Source organism: Panthera leo, chromosome F3 (genome assembly GCF_018350215.1).
Source record: "Panthera leo isolate Ple1 chromosome F3, P.leo_Ple1_pat1.1, whole genome shotgun sequence".
NCBI classification, from domain to species: Eukaryota; Metazoa; Chordata; class Mammalia; order Carnivora; family Felidae; genus Panthera; species Panthera leo.
Window position 1 is genome coordinate 11692763 of NC_056696.1, and position 19896 is coordinate 11712658.

The 19896-nt window shown below is 47.0% G+C and overlaps 1 long non-coding RNA gene across 1 annotated transcript; it reads left to right on the forward strand.

Annotated features, from left to right (window-relative positions):
* Window positions 1-5738: 5738 nt before the first annotated feature.
* LOC122212088 lies at window positions 5739-7514 on the forward strand. Its single transcript, XR_006198991.1, has 2 exons — window positions 5739-6214; window positions 7097-7514. It is a non-coding gene; the product is annotated as an uncharacterized LOC122212088 (long non-coding RNA).
* Window positions 7515-19896: the final 12382 nt, after the last annotated feature.

The window sequence follows — 19896 nt, forward strand, 5'->3', positions numbered from 1 at the left end:
GGCCCCGAGTTTCCATGTCCTCTGCAGAGTCCTTCGGTGGGGAAGACACCTCAGCTGGCATTTAGTTCTCAGTCACAGGGGCCATTTGCAAGGACGGCAGTTCAGGGCTTTCATTATCGGAACGATCCCGTAGCATTCACCTCTGACACCTCATTAAAACTTGTCCCTTTTCTTGACCTTTCAGAACTTCTGTGCTACCTACGCCAACGTGCCGCCATGCGTCCCGTGCAGACTTGTCTTACCTGGTCCGTGTGTCCCAGTCCCGGCCCCCTCCAGTAAGCCTGGAAGTTTTCTGGGGCAACGTCACCGAGCTCATCTTCCTTGGAGAGACCACTGGGGCAGGAATGTCAGGGGACTCAGCTTTTCTGGGGCCGCCACTGGCTTTGAGGGTGTAACTCCCAGGTTCACCTTCCAGACACAACTTTCATTATCCTAGTTCATCTTTCAAACTCCCGATGATCTCTACTATGTGTTTTCCAATACATTTCTTTCTTTCTTTCTTTTTTTAAAAATTTTTCTTCATGTTTATTTTTGAGTGAGAGAGAGACAGAGAGCGAGCAGGGGAGGGGCAAAGAGAGGGGGAGATACAGAATCCCAAGCAGGCTCCAGGCTCTGAGCTGTCAGCACAGAGCCCAACGCGGGGCTCGAACCCCCGAACCGTGAGATCACGACCTGAGCCGAAGTCGGACCCTTAACCGGCTGAGCCACCCAGGCGCCCCTCTAATACATTTTTTCTTTTGAAACTGAAGGACAAAGGGACTTTTAGACATGAAGTTTTATTCTCTCCAATATTCCTCCATTTCTTTGATAACAAAATTATCCTGAAACTTAACTATCTTTATGATACCAAGGGGAGTAGGAAATCCTAAACACTCAAGATGGCTCTTTGGAAGAATACTCTCGGTAAGTTCTCCTAGATTAGTTCTAAAATATAGGTCAGGTCCGCTGTATACATATCTAAAACAGTACTCAGGCACTAAATGCTACTCATAAAAAATTTAGAGGAATTTAGAGTGGTTTTAAAGTTTAGTGCCAATGGCAAATTGAAAAAAATAAGCCATGTGGTAACAGAAATTTCATTTCTGTGTTTGGTGTTGAAAAGTTACAGAAATCCATTGCCAATGATTGTGGAAAATTGAGGTCTGGGCTATAAATATTGAAATTTTAGTTATTCAGATGAGGTCAAGAATGTTCTGAAAATTATGAAGTTATCCAAAAAAGGTTCAGGTTGTTCTAAAAGTTTTAGGGCTTGGGGGAGGGTGATTGCCAGTATTTATTTGCTAATTTTCCCCCCTGACCTAATTTAATGGGTTTGAAAGTTCTGCATTTGACCACCTGTCTTGATGGAATGAAGTCAACCAAGTTGGATCTTCCTGTGTTTTATTATTTTGGTGAAGATAATTGGTGAAGATAATCTATTGGTGAAGATCAGGAAAACAAGAATTAAAAAGGTAGTGATAGGGACACCTGGGTGGCTCAGTCAGTTAAGCGTCCAACTTCGGCCCAGGTCATGCTCTCATGGTTCGTGAGTTAGAGCCCCGCGTCAGGCTCTGTGCTGACAGCTTGGAGCCCGCTTTGAATTCTGCGTCTCCCTCTCTCTCTGCCCCTTCCCAGCTCATGCTTGCACTCTATCTCTGTCAAAAATAAATAAACTTAAAAAAAAGGTAGTGGTAAAAAAATTTGAGGTCTTTGGAACAAGAATTATTTTTTGTTTGCTTATTAATAATTTAAATAAATTAGAAAAAAAGATTGGGGGAAAATGGTGATTTTAAGAGGAAAATATATTCTCAAGGTCCTTGTGTGCTAATAATGATTTGCTGATTGCAAATCATCTTTATTCCTTAAAGCGATTTCTCTAAGGACTATTGGTAGATTATACTTTAACAACCTCACGTATCCTTTTTCTACTTATGTGAAAATAATGAAACTGTATTTCTTTAAAAAAGTATTTTGTCATTCAGACTTCTCGCTAACGAGGTGGGTCTTCTGGTTTTGTGCATTTTGGAGATTAGACCAGAATGGATATGCTGTTCATGAAGGAACACTGGGCAATCAGTTCGGTTTCTATGGTTTTCAGGAAAAATTAAACATTTTGCAGAAAAAGTCAACATCCTTGATGGCGTCAATGTACTTGTAGTATTTCCGTTGGCTTGGGGAAGGGAAATAGAATTTATCTTCTCTCTGGCTTCTGCTTGATTTTACATCTAATACCGTATATTTGGTGACAATTGTCTTCACTCATTGTGTCTTTTAGCTCCAGATTTCTACCTTTTAATGATTTGCTTGAAAAGGATGAAAAATAACACCAAATTTGCCTTGGAGAGCCGACATTTATTCCCATTCTTTATGGCATATCTTTTATTAAAAAAAAACCAAGACACCACAGAGCCCATATTTAGCGTCTTGACGATGGCAAAGGTGTTTAAATCCAAACTTTTAGATCTTTATGTTTCTGAGAAGGGTAGTTTCAGAGGCATCAGGGAAATAACAAATCCGCATAGACCATTCATTTAACGTTTGTAGTAGATAATAATTTACTGGCCAGGTATTGAATATAAATATTCTTTCTATTAAAATATCTATTATAAAGTTTCACCATGGTGTATGCCTTCGTAGACAATGAAGAAAATTGTTTAGCTTAGTTTTTTCAACTTTTTCTTTTTTTAAAGGTTTTTAGTTATTTAAGCGATCTCTGTACCCAACGTAGGGCTCGAACCCATGACCCTGAAATGAAGAGTTGCATGCTCTTCCAACTGAGCCAGCCGGGGGCCCAACTGTCTCAACTGTCTAATGGGTAGAGCTGTCCAACAGAACAATTAGACTGGTCCTCTGGGAGAAGTGAGTGCCTTCATGACTGGACAGCAGGCAGGGGCAGCAAGGCCATCTATCAGGGACACTGAGCACAGCATTCCTTCTGGAAAGAAAGGCTGTCCTGGAAAGGCAGTATCGCCGACAACCACAAGAGTTTACGGCCAGTTCCCGTGACCTTGGAGTGCCAGCATGACTAAATCTGGAGAGCCCCAGATCAGTCATTTCTTGGCTCAGGCAGCAGTTTTTCCAGAAAAGCTGGTCTTTGCTAGAGCAGGAGCACTTCGCTGAGCTGCAGGTTAGACCCCTGGGTACCGTTCTGTTCATTCACTAACTGGCCACGCACCCGTGAGCAAGAGGCTTCTTATCTGTGCACCTGCCCATGTGCTCATCTAATTAACATAGGATCAGTTCTGCTGGGGTGAATTGACTCCCGATGTGGTCCCTTTCCTCCTCACATCCACTGGTTGCCTCAGAGTCGGCTTCCCCGTGGTGTGGTACGTGTCCAGGGAAAATAAACTTTTTATTAGCTGACATAAAAATGTAGACAATTCTGACCAACATCCCCAAGAAGAGAAATTGTTATGGACACTTGCCCACCTCTTAAGTTCTAGGTAGGGGTTAAGCAGGGATGACCCCTGGGATCCCAGGGATGATCAAATTCTTAATTTGATCTCTAGAACATTTAAGAGAGCTTGAGAGGGGGCAACAAAAATGCATGGTTGGCCAACCCAACCCCCCTATGACCCTAGCAATATGCACTCTTGGTTTGTCCATACAGGTTTAGGGGGGCATCTAAGGAGGAAACCTACCAAACAGGTAGTGGTTTGGAGGGAAGGATGGGAGGCTTTACATCAGCTGAGAGCAGTTAAGTGGGACCCACACCTTCACCAGAAGATTCCCCAGCCCCTCTGGGGTACAAGACTTACCACATGAGCCAGCACCCCGTTCTTCCCAGAACAAGGCGGGCAACTCGGTGACTGTATTTTGGGGCCATGTCACCGGACTTCAACGTGGGTTGTAGGACTGGATCCTTCCCTTTATTTTCCTGCAGTTGCGGATAACCCTAAGTTTACTTTTATTCCTGGAACTTAAAAAATGATGTAATTTTGAGAGTTAATAGAACCCAGAAACCCTGACATCCACGCATTGAAACGAGCAGGATGACTTCAGCGGTTTTTGTCCGGGGCGTGTTATGTTGACAAAGCAGGAGCTAAGATCTTGGGACCCTCTGAATGTCCTTCGCAGACATTTTCCCATGCTGTAGGAGTGATGAATTTTTCCAGTGTCATAAAGACTGAAAAACTATAAGAGAAAAGGCAGTAGGGTTACCGCCAATAAATTACTGATGATCTGAATTTGCAAATGTCGCTTTAAGCAAGAGGGAATGTATTTGGGAGAAGAGCACAAGGGCTAGAAGTTTGTGATCCCGCCCGCCCTCTGACTTGGCCGTAGGTATGTGTTTGTGTGAACACGGACACATCACAGAACCTCTGCACCCTTGTTGGCTCATCTCTAAAGTGAGGAGGAGGCTGGTTGGTGCTTCTCAGCGTTTTCAACCAAATTTCCTTTCATAGAAAAAGAGGAAAAACATCTGGATAAAATTGACGCGTCTGATGGCACCAAATTGTTCACGAGTTCTCCTTTGCCTACAGGATATTACGAACTCTTCCCCTTGCCATTATAACCTGGTTCTGATTGATCCTTCTGTGCTGCTGTGACATTATGCCCATCGTTTCCTGTCTTTGTGCCTTTGCTTCATTGTCCCCCCCAGCATGGAAGTTTCCTGTTCTTTTCCCTACACTTCATGCAATGCATCTCTTAAAGCCTGGCTCCAATGCCATTTCCTCCGCAAATTTTCTTTCATTCCCTCCGGAAGAATCCCTTCTCTGTAGCTTAACCTTGCCTTTCTTGTGGCACAACTCTCTACTTGGTTTGTGCGTTCACCACCTTACCGCCTCTGCTAATTTGTGTTTTTCTCGGGGATACGCCTGGCTTCTTTCCCATTTCAATATTTCCCCACGGGTTCCACATCTAGCACAGAATCTTGCGCATAATTGTATTTCCATTAAGTTTCGTTGAATTAATAAACAAGCGAATTTAGCCTTAAATGGGTTAAGCAAGAGAGTGTTGGAACAATAATGATCCATCTGAATTGCTGGAAAAATCACTTATAGAAATTGCCCTGTTGATCTTTCATTAATACTATAGCCTTTAGAAAAACTCCGTAAGTGAAATTTACTCAACCCTTCACAATTCTTAAGTTCTTTTTTTCATATATGGTTATATTTTGTTCCTAATGCAGCATTTGCAGGTACCTATAATTCTGGTATTAACCACCTGGAGTTAGCTCAGACTTCAGGAGTTAAGATCACAGGTTCCAACAAGACTGCCTTCACTTCAGATGCTAGCCGAAAGTTTGGGGGCCCTGCACTTATGACCAACTGGGGTTCCTATGACCCCCTCACGTTTGACATTCAACTAAAATGACTCACAGAATTCAGGAAAGTGCCGTAATTATGCTCACGGTTTCATTATAAAGGATACACATCAGGACCAGCTAAATAAAGACCCAGGTCTGGTAGGTTTCCCAGGGCAGAGCTCCCATTGTCCTCTCCCCATGGAGTGAGGGCATTTTCCCCTCAGCACACTGATATGTGTCAGCAGCCAGGAGGCTCTTCTGAGTTCCGAATTTTTATTGAGGCTGCATTAGGTAGACATGACCAATTAATCATAGGGCACACGTTTAGACTCAGTGACCAGTTCCCTTCGCTCTCCAGTGTCCAGGAGGCTGGGCTGATAACACACAGCTCAAAGCCCTGACCCTCTAATCACATGGTTGGTCTTCCTGGCATGATCAGCCCCCAGCCTGAGTCATCTCCTTAGCAGAAACTCAGAGATGGTGTGTGTGTGGGGGGGCATGGGTAACAGATATTCCTATCAATCGGGAACTTCCAAGGGCTTAGAACACCCAGTGCCGGCAACCTGGGACAAAGACCAGAGAAGTTCTTTATTATACAACAGTGGGAAATAGAGTGTTACCCTCATTTTATAGGTGGCACTGGGGGAAGAAGTGACTTGTTCAGTGTCACAAGGCTGCGTAGTAAGGGAGCCAGAGCTCCAGCCCCGAACCTCTGACTTTGAGTGTCTTTTCACCGCAGCATGATGGCTTCCCTACGGGAAGGGTAAATTCGCATTGGCATTGTCATTTCATCCTCCAGACTCTTGGAGTCGCAGGTTTGACCTCAGTGTCCTCTTGGGAACCACGGTCACTGTTCCCAGTGTTTATCAAGAGCTGCTCCTCCTTCGGTCTGGGGCTCACGAATGCAGAGAATGTGAAGTTGGCGGCCCGATCACCGGGAGGCTCCTTGTGTGACTGGTACACACAGTTTTGCAGACTTGGAAGGTGAGACATAAGCCCGAGCTACCCGCTTTGTTGAGCCGTGGGGAGCAATGGAGCAAAGGAGTCGTAAATATTCAATATTAAGGGTCTGTTTCTGTAGGAAAATCTCCATTCAAGATCAGAGCATCTGTTACTGGAAAGCTATCTATCTATCTGTCTCTTCTGTCCATATAATCCCCCTCCCCCATCCCCCCCCCCCCCCATCATCTATCTGTGGTCCAGTTTCTAACAGCCCTGCAGACTGAGTGTGGCCGTGCCCTGCTTTTTGTATGGGGAAGGAGGAGTAGGAAGGGTTGAAGATCCCAGGCATGGCTGGAATACAAATTGCTGATTTTTTTTCCCACGTGGCTGTCTTCTCCCTCGCCACCTTCCTTATCCCCCGCCCGGTGCCTCCTAGTCCCCTTTCTCAGAGTTTCACTCAGCAGTTTTCAGAATTTGCCTTTCTTACTTCTTTTCCTACACGGAGGCGTCACCCTCAGTGTATGACCCTTCCTGTGTGTCAGGCACAATTCTATATGTGTTGTATCTATTAAAACCGTGATCTTCACTATCATAATCCCAGTTTACCTATGAAGAAACTGAGGCAAAGAGATGCTTAGTGAACTTTCCAGGGCCTCTCAGCTGGTTAGTGGTCAATCTGGGTTTCAAACTTTGGCGTCCATATGAGACAGGGAAATTGAAGGACTCCATCAAAATCTGCTCTTTGCTTTTTTTTTCCTGCTTCTGTTCTTGCTAGGACCTGCCTCTTTACACACGCCTTGTAATGCAAATAGTGTATGTCTTCCTTGTAAGGGACAAGGAGTTCATGATTTCTCTAGAATAGGTAACATCTAAGGAAGCACCAGGTGAGAACGAGTGGATGAAGCCATCGTGTGTGCATTCCAGGCCACCAGCGCTGGACATCCAGGTTCTGAGACCCCCCCCGCCCTGGCTCGAAGGAAGGTTCTGAGACCCCCCTGGCTCGAAGGAAGAACAACTGGGCTCTTGTCTTAGTTCTAACTGGTTCCTGGATGCCCGAGAGGACACGTACCCCAGCCCACAATCCTCGATAAAAACTCCAGCCCCTGGACAAACACAGGACTCCCTCTCCTTTCCTTTCTGAGTCTCCTAGATAGTGTCCATACCCGCACTCTCTCTCGATCTTCAGTGAACCCCGATTTCCCCTCCCACAGCTGGGACCCCCTCCACTGGTCCTGCGGGACCACCTCTGGGTCCCCAGACCCACCTGCTGGCGTCACAGATGCCCAAGTCCGTGCTCTCAGCCATCCCACTAAACTGCCTTGATTAAACGAAAAGAACTTTGCTTTTGGAAGTCATGTGAATTTCAGTTACATTGCTGTCTTTCCTCCTTAAGGCTTGTGGGACCTCGGTCAAGTTGGGTAAACTGCCAGGGCCTCAGATTATAGGCAGAGTAAACCAACCGTTCCTTGATTTGGAGCCACCAGGACAGAATGAGCAGCAGCGCCCTGTGCATGGGTACTAGCACACTCACGTCCATTTGTCCTTCTCCCTTGCATGGAGGGGTAGAAGGACCTCTAGAAGGGATCGCTCATCCCCTATTGAGACCGGTGCTCAGCCCTGGACACGCAGTCAGGTTACCATCTTCCAGGCAAGCAGCTCCCACCAAAACAGCCTTCTGAAGCTGCACCCAGCAAGGAGCTGCCTCTGGCTCCTTATCACATCCCCACAGCTGTGCCCAAGTCACTGCAGAGGAGGAAATGGCTTTTTTTTTTTTTTTTTTTAACTACGATTTTCCAGAAAGTGAGCTGCAGTGCCTGGAAAGCCCAGATATGTCAAGTCACAGTACAGAAATCTATTTTGCTCTCCCCGGGGCTATTTTTCTTTCTGTCTGTCTATGCTGCTTATAGTCTCTGCCGCAGACAGATTGTGGCCAAGAACCTGTGACATGGGCTTTCTCATCTGGGAAGCTCAGTAGAGACCAAAGTGGGCCGCTGACATTTTTCCCCCTGGCCTCAACTGTACAGCTTAGCAACAGCAGGGTCATTGCCCTATTTCTCGCTTTGTTGAGTGCCTAGATCCTTGCTTGGTATTTACCAACCTCTCTAATGGGTGATTGTTGAATTAAATAGTTGTGGGGCACTTGGGTGGCTCAGCTGGTGGAGCGACCGACTCTTGGTTTCGGCTCAGGTCACGAGCTCACAGTTTGTGAATTCGAGCCCCACACCGGGCTCTGTGCTGACAGCGCGGGGTCTGCTTGGGATTCTCTGTCTCCGTCTCTCGCTCCCCCTCCCCTGCTCGCTCTTGCTCTCTCACTCTCCAAATAGAGAAATCAACTTAAAAACATAAGTGGTTGTACGTGCCCGCCTGCTTTTGTGACTTTGCATAGATTAGTGTTGTTCCAGAACTTTCTACGGCCTAGGAAGTCATTGAAGGCAGTCAGGCCATCGGTCCTAAGGGGTTTCCTTGATTTGTTTTTAATTTGTCTCTCCAAATACTGATGCAGTCCAGCAGAGTGGAACAGCAGTGAGGTTGGTAACAGACAGACCTGCTTTCGGACCATGATTCTGCCACTTACCACCGCCCTGACCCTGGGCACGTGCTTCACCATTTCTGAGCCTCATTTTACAGCTGCCAAATGGGGTGATGGCAGCCAGAGAGCCCATCTAACAGGCGTGTGGATTAGAGAAGGGAGTCCTCTGTGGCCTATTGGCCCTGCTCCCTTGGCTGCAAACCATTCAAGGCAGCTTTTTAAAAAAAATATTTTATTGAAAAATTTTTAAAGGGAGTAATATCTAGTCCCAGTATGGGGTTCAAAATCATGACCCCGAGATCAAGAGTCATATGCTCTACTGACAGGTGCCCCTCAAGGCAGCTTTTAAGGGACCTCCCTCACAGGATTGGCGTGAAGGCTAAATGAGATCGTGGGAGTAAAGAGTGTGCAGATAGCAAGGAGTGAAACTGCTTTGCTTCTGGTGACCAGAGTGCAAATAACCCCGTGCTGTTTAGACCGTAGATCTACTTTCCTCTGAGCACCTCCAGTCCCACCACCCCCAAGCCCTCTATCTGTCCCATACCGCGGGAAAATCCTGGACAACACCCGATAGATCGGCCGTAATTTGTCACTGGAGGCCCATGTCTCCTCTGTGGGTGTTGTGCCCCCCCACCCCACCTCAGGAGCCCTGCCCGCATTCGTTCTCCTCTTCCTCTTCACTCTCCCTCAGAGGAATTGTTTCCAGAAAGAAGTCGATCGCAGGAGTTGGAGCCTTTGAGCCTTTTTCTTCTTTCTAATTGTGGATCAGCAGGCTTTCTGTGCTGCTGGAGGTACTTCTGGCGTTCAGGAACATATGTGGTAGCTATTTGGGAAACGTGGACCCATTCCTGGATCACAACGTACTTGCTTCTTCTGAGGCATAAGGCAGATCTGAAAATGGACCCTAGCCGGCCCAGTATCTTGCCGGCTGGAACACGTTCTCCTGGTTCCCTTGTAGATGTGCCGCATTTTCATAATCACATCTTTGCCAGACCCCAAAAGAAGCCAGCGAACTTTAAACTGAGTGACGTGCACCCCAACATTCCCTCCGTGTCTCTGACCCCACCCCACCGCCAGCCTCACCCAGGCCTCTTCGTGTTTTTCCTCTCCTTTTCTCTGATCTCTCCCGCTTAGCTCTACAGAATAGTCAGGATTGCTCGCGTCTTTGTCCCCGAAGCTCTTGTTTTCAGGCCAAGTAGAGAGAGTGGAGGAGAGCAGCTTCCAGTTTCTTCCTGGCTCCCGGATGTGCCCTGAATCCCAGACAGGAGCCGCACGGAAGCGCCCTGTGACAGAGGTTCCAGGGCACTGGAATCTCCCAAACGTCACCGGAATCTTCGGCTGGAGACGCGAGGGGATTGCTCATGGAGGATGAGATGGCGAGCTTCCTTAACAGGGATCCTGACACAGAGAAGGTGCTGGCATTTTACATGTTGAGTGCCCCAGCGGACCGAGCAAATCATGAATAAAGACATGACACGTTTACTGTCCTGTAGCCAGTCAAAAGCTCCCAAAGACGTCAGAGCCGCACTTTGACACATGGCAGAGGAGTGGTGGTTTTTTTTGTCCTTCTTTTAGGGCACAGAGGAGCTTGCTGGGGAGGAAGGCTGTGCATGTGGCACCAACTTGTCACCCTCCCCAGGGCAATCCCGGGACATCTCATTTCAGTTTCCTCCAAGAAGCAATGGTGGCAATTGGGCCCCGGTGCTGTCCCAGCCGGGTGGCCCCCAAATGGAAGAGTGAACTGTGAGGGATAGTGGGGACCATTGTCATAGGTTCCGTACCATTAGACTTTTCAGGGGGTCTTACGGTCACCCCTAGAGGGATCAGGCAGCACTGTGCGTGTTGGCTTTGGGGGTCGTAGGTGTAGCTTTCTTGCACCTAAGCAGGTGCACCTAAGCCTTAAGGTGCAGTTTTCTTGTTTGCCTGATTGAGAAAACACTCCCCGGGATGACATCATAATTCTCGTCTGGTAGAAAGGAAGGTAGAGAGGAAGCTTCAGGTGGCTCACCTAAAGAATAAAAAGTTCTGGGCTGTTCCCAGAAGCCATGGATACAAGGCTTCTCAGTGCACTCATCATCTGTATATAATCCAGGTGTTAGCTCGGGTTTCAGATATGGCTTACCTGCAGCCCTTTGTGTGGACCTCCAATGCCTTTCCAAAGGCTTCTGCAATTGCACGAAAGGCTTATGTTTTGTCATTATCTCTAGCTCTGAGCTTCTGCTGCCAGCGAATGAGTTTAGTTTCTAGATCGTGCTTTATGTGCACTGGCTGTTCCACAGTGGTCGGTGTGGCTAAGGGAGCTCGGCTGTCTTCTGTGACCATACCCGTGTGTGCATACACACACACACACACACACACACACACACACAAAACACAGAGTCTGTGGATCTAGCAGACGTCACTGAAAGACTGCAGGCCGGGAGAAAAGGCAAAAAAGTGTGACATTTATTTTGAGCAATGTGGCAACTTCAAATTCATTATGAAATGCCTTTTGATGAACTCTCTTTGTTCTACTTGATCTTCAGTGTTTCGCTTAACTGTCTTTGAGATTAACAGCAGGGTCATTGCCCTGTGTCTCTCCTTGTTGAGTGCCTAGATCCTTGCTTGGTATTTACCAACTTCTCTAATAGGTGATTGTTGAATTAAATGGTTGTGGGGTGCTTGGGCGGCTCAGCTGGTGGAGCGACCGACTCTTGGTTTCGGCCCAGGTCACGAGCTCACAGTTTGTGAATTCGAGCCCCACACCGGGCTCTGCGCTGACAGCGCGGGGTCTGCTTGGGATCCTCTGTCTCCGTCTCTCGCTCCCCCTTCCCTGCTTGCTTCTCTCTCTCTCGCCCTCAAAAGAAAGAAATAAACTTAAAAAAATAAGTGGTTGGGGGCGCCTGGGTGGCTCGGTCGGTTGGGCGTCCGACTTCGGCTCAGGTCATGATCTCACGGTCTGTGAGTTCGAGCCCCGAGTCGGGCTCTGTGCTGGCAGCTCAGAGCCTGGAGCCTGTTTCAGATTCTGTGTCTCCCTCTCGCTCTCTGCCCCTCCTCTGTTCATGCTCTGTCTCTCTCTGTCTCAAAAATAAACGTTAAAAAAAAAAAATTAAAAAAAAAGTGTTTGTACATGCCTGCCTGCATGAAGGTCAGAGAGCAAGGGAGACAGAGGATATGAAGTGGGCTCCACGCTGACAGCAGAAAGCCCAATGCAGGGCTCGAACTCACGAACCGTAAGATCGTGACCAGAGCCGAAGTCAGACCCTCAAATGACCGAGCTACCCAGGCACCCCATGGACAGTCTGCCCTCTTAGTTGGCCAGCCTCTCTCTGCCCTTGCTTCCTGTTTATTTGGTTTGTTTTCTCTAGCTCTTCCTGTACTCAGGGTTTCATCTTTTCTACTGGTGATTCCCCAAAGATAGTTCCATTTCTTTCTTTTTTTTTCTTCTCTCTCTCTCTCTCTCTCTCTTTTGTTAGTTTTTATTTAAGATGGTTCCATTTCTACGGGGATTCTGCTGTCAGATGTTCAGATCGTCACCACACGTTCCAACCCGCGCTACATATACCGCCAGAGCTGGTTTCAGATCTGTGCTTTCTGATCTGGATAGTGACACCGAGGTCCGTAGGGTCATACGCGCTTCTATTTCATCTGCAGCCATTACGTGATGGCCTTTCAAGGAGCTGATTACCTTGTCCAGTCCATGTATCTTCATGGCCAGAGCGGGTTACCCCTGGGACCTCACTCGTTCTCAGCTCGTGTCTGATCAGCCTTCTCTGATGGGCTAACTGCTAACCCTTCTGGATTTTTGCCATCTGTCTGCTTTTATTCCCGAAGGTGGAGCTCAGCACTCACTTCCACTTCTTGCTCTTCCCGGCCCTCAGTTAGGGGAAGCCCGCACCGACCCCTTCCTTCATCATCTTCCCTCTTCTGGATTCTACACCCGCAGAGGCATTGGACTCAGGTAGTGCGTGTCCGCGATCTCAGGTGAATGGACGGAGGTTCGAGGCCTCTCAGGCCAGCCAACTGTCATTTTCCTGGGTCTAGAAGTGTACATTTCTAGAAATGTAGCTCCCAGCTCTGATTTTAGCCCCGCAGGCCACTCTTACTGGTTTTTACATTGCTCAGACACCAGCGAATGGGTTAATGTGAGCACTTAAAATAGCCGAACGTCCTCCCCCCCAAGCAGTGTAGACAGGAGCTGAGCCACCGCAGGGGAAAGTCCACATCTCGAGTGCTAACTAGAGTCAGAGAAGAGGTAAGTCCCACCGCTTCATCACGTCAAAGTAGCTCTTGAACTTCAGAGGTCTCCGCCAACAGAGCTTGCGACAGGACCGGGGTTGACCGCGGGGCCTGTGGGTGACCCCATGCGGCCTGCTGCCCGCGTTCCCAGGCCTGCGTTCCACCCTGCAGATGGGGAGAGACATGAATTGCCAACATCTGTGGCAAAATAGCACTGGGGCAGGGGGATAGCACTGCGGGAAATACCCATCACCTCAAACGGCCCAGAGAAACCACTGCCGCAGAACAAAAGTTCCCTTCTCTTGCCGGGGTATCTGCACGGTGTGGAGAGCTGGGCCAGAGGCGTGTGTGTGTGTGTGTGTGTCCCCAAACTCACTGCCAGGGGGCCTGCTGGGTGAGCGTTGGGGCTGGGGGCTGAGGAAGAAAGGAAATACGGGCTGGCGAGTAGAACGAGGAGTGTAGTCTGGTGGTTGGAGATGTTCTTCTGGGAGGGAAGGTGGGTTTTCCTCCACTTTACAGGGGGCTGCTGGGTGCGGGGGGCGGGGGAGGAGGAGGAAACCGGGCTCTATGCTTAGTGTGAGGTTTCGAGGAGGGAGTCGTGACCTGGCCCTTGTCCAAGGGCTCTGCCGCACGTCAGGGTCACAGAGGAGCAGGGGCATCATCGCGGGACCACGCACGTGGAATCTGCCTGGGGCCATGGGCTTGGGTGACACATTGCCTACACTCACTTGGCCCAGGGCGGCCTGCAGGGGGCGACGCAAATGCCTTGATTTTAGATTTTAGCTGCGATGATGACCTCGCCTTCGCTGTCACTTCTTCAGGGAGCCTCGCCTGACCCCTCACAGTAAATTAAGTGTCCTGCACAGTATCAACAGCTGTAATTTCCCTTATGGCTGCAATCAATCAATTCTACATCCACCTGTTTATTATCTATCACCCATCTGCGAGGTTGACGTTCTATGAACATCTCTATCCCGTTCAGCCCTGTATCTCAAAGCCTGGCGTGGCCCGATAATTATTTGCTGAGCAAATGGATACATTAAATAAATACTCCCCAAGCATCAATGGTGTGTCGAGGCCGAGGTAACTGCTCTGGCCCACTTTGCCCGTGGCTCACAGGCTGGTGGTGGAGTGATGCCAGGAACAACCCAAGCACCATGGGCACGAGCCCCAGGACAGGAATGAAGAGGTCTCAGGAGAGGATGGCAATTAGTAACTTGTATTTACAATGGGCAGTTATGAAGACTGAATACACCAATTCATCAATCTTTACAACCAGGCTGTGAGGGGGTGCAGGAGGAGCTTTATAATTTCCTTTTTACAGAATGGGAAACCAATAATCAGAGATGGCCTGAGATTTGCACAAGATAGTGGTGTCAGGTTTTCCCCAAGGACACGGAGTTCTCATTCCTTTTGAGACAGATCTTGAGGCATGAGAGAAAATTGACATTTAGAAATTGGTGGAAAGAATGGAAAGAGACATTCAAGGGGGCTGGAACGTTAGTAACATCATGGCTGTTGAACATTCCATGTGGGAGCCACAGCACCAAGAATGTCAGGGAACATTCTAGAAGGAAATGTAGATCATCTAGCCCGGGTCCTTTATTTTACAGATAAAGAAAGTGTGGGAGCCCCCGAGTGGCTCAGTCTGTTAAGCGTCTGATTCTTGGTTTCCACTCAGGTCATGTTCCCAGGGTCGTGGTTTTGAGCCCCACGTCAGGCTCTCTGGTGAGCGTGGAACTTGCTTAAGATTTTCTTTCTCTCTCTCTCTCTCCTTGCCTCTCTCCGCTGCTCACCCATGCTCTCTTTCAAAAAATATATCTCAAAAAAATATATATATACATATATAAAAGAAAGTGAGACCCAGAGAGAGGAAGTTGCTCAGTCCACAGGAGCAGAGCTGCTTATGTGAGAGGGGCTAGCTAGAACCAGGCTTTTGGCTGCTTGGGACATCATATCTGCCCCCACAAGGTGAATCCTTTGAAGTGGGTTCTACCATTATTTTCAGTTAGGGAAATTGGCCTTGGGAGGGTGAACAACTTATCGAAATTCACATTGTTACTGACGGAGGAAGCTGGGACTTAATCTGGGTCTCGGATGACCCAGGGTCTGTGCTCTTTTTTTTTTTTTTAATTTTTTTTGATGTTTATTTATTTTTGAAGGAGAGAGAGAGACAGAGCGTGAGGGGGGAGGGGCAGAGAGAGAGGGAGACACAGAATCCGAAGCCGGCTCCAGGCTCCGAGCCATCAGCACAGAGCCCGACGCGGGGCTCGAACCCGTAAACCACGAGATCATGACCTGAGCCGAAGTCGGAGGCTGAACCGACTGAGCCACCCAGGCGCCCCCAAGGTCTGTGCTCTTAACTGCTTAGTTATGGTCTTCCAGATCTTCCAAAATAGTTTGGGAGCTGTTTCATAGGGAAAGCATCATAGTACAGAAGCCAATGGCAGAGTGGAAGCTGGCGTCTACATCTTGGGACAGGGCTGAAAGGTGGGGCGGTTCCTTTCTCTTACATCACAGTTAGTCTAATTTCAGGGCCTTGGAGAAGGCTGTCCTTCCTCACAAGGACCCATCACACCTTTCAGCTCATATCAGGAATTCTATTAACTTGAATAAAGGTTTTCTTATTTCACAAGAGAATGCTTTCGACTTCCTTCCGATCAAGGGAGGCCACTCCCAGCGCGTCATTTATCCCCACGAATTGTAACTTGAGTTTTGAGCAGGCTGAATTTGAAGAAGAGATGTTGAATGACCTTCAGGACATGCGAGAAATAACAAAGTTAGCGAGTGTGTATTCTGTGCTGCCTTAGGGCCGGGCCCAGGCCCAGGGCATACGTACGCTGTGTGTGATCTTTTACATGCTTTATGGAGTACTGTCTGGTTTTACTCCTATTTTAAAGGTGAGGAAATGGATGTATAAAGAACTAAAGACATTAGACTAGGGTTACAAAGCCAGTAAATGGTCGATCTAAGGTGTGAACTTAGGTGGGTTGTCCGTGCTGTTAACCACTCTGTGGGTCCAGAGCTCAGGACGGGCCGTGGAAAGTTTTAATATGTTTGATAATGAGAGACATTACTAAGAAGTGGAAACAGCCCATTAGGTCAGTAAGTTCTTGATATTACTCTTTTTTAACAGACGTGGGCAACTGTGGCATTGTTTATTTTCAGGGTGCTTTTCTGGTCTAGTTTATGAAGTTTAGAAAAGTGTGGGAAATCCTGCGACTTGATCTCAAACACGCACAAAACGTCACGCTACTCACCCTCACGTTTCAACTTTTCTCCCAGTCCTCGCTCCCGGTTTCGGACGGGAGATTCTCCGTTGGCAGCCGTGATTTCTGGGATTCCATTTCCAGTGCTCTCTCTGATGGTTTGCAAGTGGCCGATGTCACGATGGACTGGGGCTCCGCTAAAGCGGACACAATGTGTCACTTAGCAGCCACCTCCTATGTCCAAAAAGTCGTGAGGGTTTGATTACCTGGAAGGAAGGGAGGGAGGGAGGGAGGCAAATTCTCTTGGAAGCTTAAATGTTGACGTTGGGACTAAAGGAAGTCGCTGACCTCAGGTTAAATCACGTGGAGAAGGGCCTTCGGCGTTGTCAAAATTTCCCCTGTTGCTTGGGGCTCTGTGGCACCATATAGAGTCCATGGCCGTTGGGGGTCAGCAATGTCCAGTTAACCCAAGGGGTATGCTGCCTTCAACGGGGCAGATTGCTGAGGTGGGTCTGGCCTCAGACAAGAACCAGATGGGTTTTGTGATAGCTGTGAGAGCTACCAGAGTTTGTGATAGCCATCCGATGGCTCGGTGCTTAGGGTTAAAAATAAAGTACTAGTCAATACTGAGGGACTTCCAAGTCCCCCAAGAATAGAGTGCACTTGGAGCGAAGGGCCATTTTCTGTCAAGCACTGGAGAGTTCAAAAAGGAACTGAGCACAAGGTGCACGGCACGGAGGCTGATTTGATGTCTGTCACGCACACGGAGAGGAGAGGCCTTGCGGAGGTTGATGCTTGAGGCAAAAGAACACTGTGGGCGAAGACTTGCTTCCCACCCTGACCTTTGCTTGTAAAGTTCTTCTCTCAATACATCATGTAACAAGATCCTGTGCATTTGCCCCAAACAAAATAAAACAGGCAAAAAACTAACACTTTGCTGCTTACTTTCTTGCTCCCTTGTTATCATCAGACCGTGGCCTCCTAGAGGCAGGTGCTGTGACTCTTACTGGGTTTCTAGGGCCTCATTAGCATGGCACACTCAAGAATTGTCTTGAAAAAAGAAGTTTTCCTTTAGTGCAAGGGTGGTTTGCTATTTGCAAGGCAGTGTGATATACCACATTAACAAGACAAAGGGTAAGAACCATAGGATCATTAAAAAAAATCTTTTTAATGTGTATTTATTTTTGAGAGGCAGAACATGAACAGGGGAGGGGCAGAGAGAGAGGGAGACACAGAATCTGAAGCAGGCTCCGGGCTCCGAGCTGTCAGCACAGAGCCCGACGCGGGGCTCAGACTCACGAACCGGAGATCATGACCTGAGCTGAAGTTGGATGCTTAACCGACTGAGCCACCCAGGCGCCTCTCCCCCCTCCCAAATGATCATTTTAATAGATGCAGAAAAAGCATTTGACAAAGTACAAAATCCATTCATGATAAAAACCCTCAACAGAGCAGGTTTAGAGGGAACACACATCAACATAATGGCCATATATGAAAACCCCACAGCCAACATCATCCTAAATGGGGAAAAACTGACACCTTTTCCTCTATGGTCAGGAACTTTCACCACTTTTCTTCAACCGTAGTACTGGAAGTCCTAGCCACAGCAATCAGACAACAAAAAGAAAGAAAAGGCATCCAAACCGGTAAGGAAGAAGTCAAACTTTCAATTTGCGGATGACATGACACTCTATACAGAAAACCTGAAAGGTTCCACCAAAAAATTGCTAGAACTGATACACAAATTCAGGGAAGTCACAGGATACAAAATCAATCTTCAGAGATCTGTTGCATTTCTATACGCCAATAACGAAGCAGCAGAAAGAGAAATCAAGGAATCTGTCTCATTTGCAATTGCACCAAAATCCATACGATACCTGGGAATAAACCTAACTGAAGAGGTGAAAGACCAGTACTCTGAAAACTATAAAACACCGATGAAAGAAATTGAAGAAGACACGAAGAAATGGAAAGACATCCCAGGCTTGTGGATTGGAAGAATAAATATTGGTAAGACGTCGATACTACTCAAAGCCATCTACACATCTAATGTAATCCCAATCAAAATACCACCAGCATTTTTCACAGAACTAGAACAAACAATCCAAAGATTTGTACGCAACCATGAAGACCTCACATAGCCAAAGCAATTTCCTTTCCTCAAAAAGGAAAGCAAATCTTGAGGCGTCAGGATTCTGGACTTCAAGCTATATTACAAAGCTGTAGTCATCAAACCAGTATGGTACTGGCACAAAAATAGAAACATGGATCAATAGAACAGAATAAAAAAACTTAGAAATAAGCCCACAATTATATGGTTAGCTAATCTTCAACAAAGCAGTGGAGACTATCCAATGTGAAAAAGACAGTGTCTTCAACAAATGGTGCTGGGAGCATAGAGAGCAACATGCATAAGAATGAAACCAGACCGCTTTCTTACATCATAAACAGAAGTAAACTCAAAGCGGAACAAAGACCTAAATGTGAGACCTGAAACCATAAAAATTTTAGAAAAGAGCACAGGCAGTAATTTCTCTATCTGTCACAGCAACTTTTTTTTTCTAGATAGGTCCCTTGAGGTCAGGGAATCAAAAGCAAAAATAAACTATTGGGACTACATCAACATAAAAAGCTTCTGCACAGGGAAGGAAACAATCAACACAACTAAAAGGCAAGCCACAGAATGGGAGAAGAGATTTGCAAATGACACATCTGATAAACGTTTAGTGTCCAAAATATATAAAGAACTTATACAACTCAACACCAAAAAACCCCCCAAATAATCCAATTTTAAAATGGGCAAAAGACACAAACAGACATTTCTCCAAAGAAGACATACAGATGGCCGATATATATATGAAAATATGCTCGACATCACTTATCATGAGGGCAACACAAACCAAAACCACAATGGGCCATCACCTGACACCTGTCAGAGTGGCTGAAATCAATAACACAAGAAAAAACAGGTGTCGTTGAGGGTGTGGAGAAAAAGGAACCTTTTTGCACTGTTGGTGGGGATGCAAACTGGGGCAGCCACTCTGGAAAACAGTACAGAGTTTCCTCCAAAAGTTAAACGTAGAACTACCCTACAATCCAGCAATTGCGCTGCTATGTATTTACCGGGAAGGATACAAAAATACTGATCCAAATGGGTATATGCACCCTGATGTTTATAGAATCATGATCTACAACAGCCAAATTATGGAAACAGCCCATCCATTGATGAACGATAAAGATAAACGATGAAGGATAAAGAAGTGGTATAGACACGCAACGGAGAATTATTCAGCTATAGAAAAGAATGAAATCTTGCTATTTGTAACAACATAGATGGAGCTAGGGAATTTAATACCAAGTGAAATAAGTCAGACAGAGAAAGACAAATGCCATATGATTTCACTCATACGGGCAATTTAAGTAACAAAACAAACAAGCAAAGTTGAAAAGAGAGAGGGGCAAACCAAGAAACAGACTCTTAACTGTGGGGAAGCAACTGATCCTTACAGAGGGGAGGTGGGTGGGGGGCTTGGTGAAGTCGGGACTAAGGAGTGCACTTGTCGTGATGAGCGCCGGGTTATGTATGGAAGTGCTGAATCAGTCTATCAAAATACAAACTTAAAAATAGAAGAAGTCATCTCCTAGACCACTGCGTCTTCTCGCCTGGTCAGGAAATCACTCTGTTACTGATCCTCTTTCTTGCATCATATACATGACTCATTCCTCCAAAGCTTGTTCTTGTCCACATTCTACCCCAAAGTCTTCTA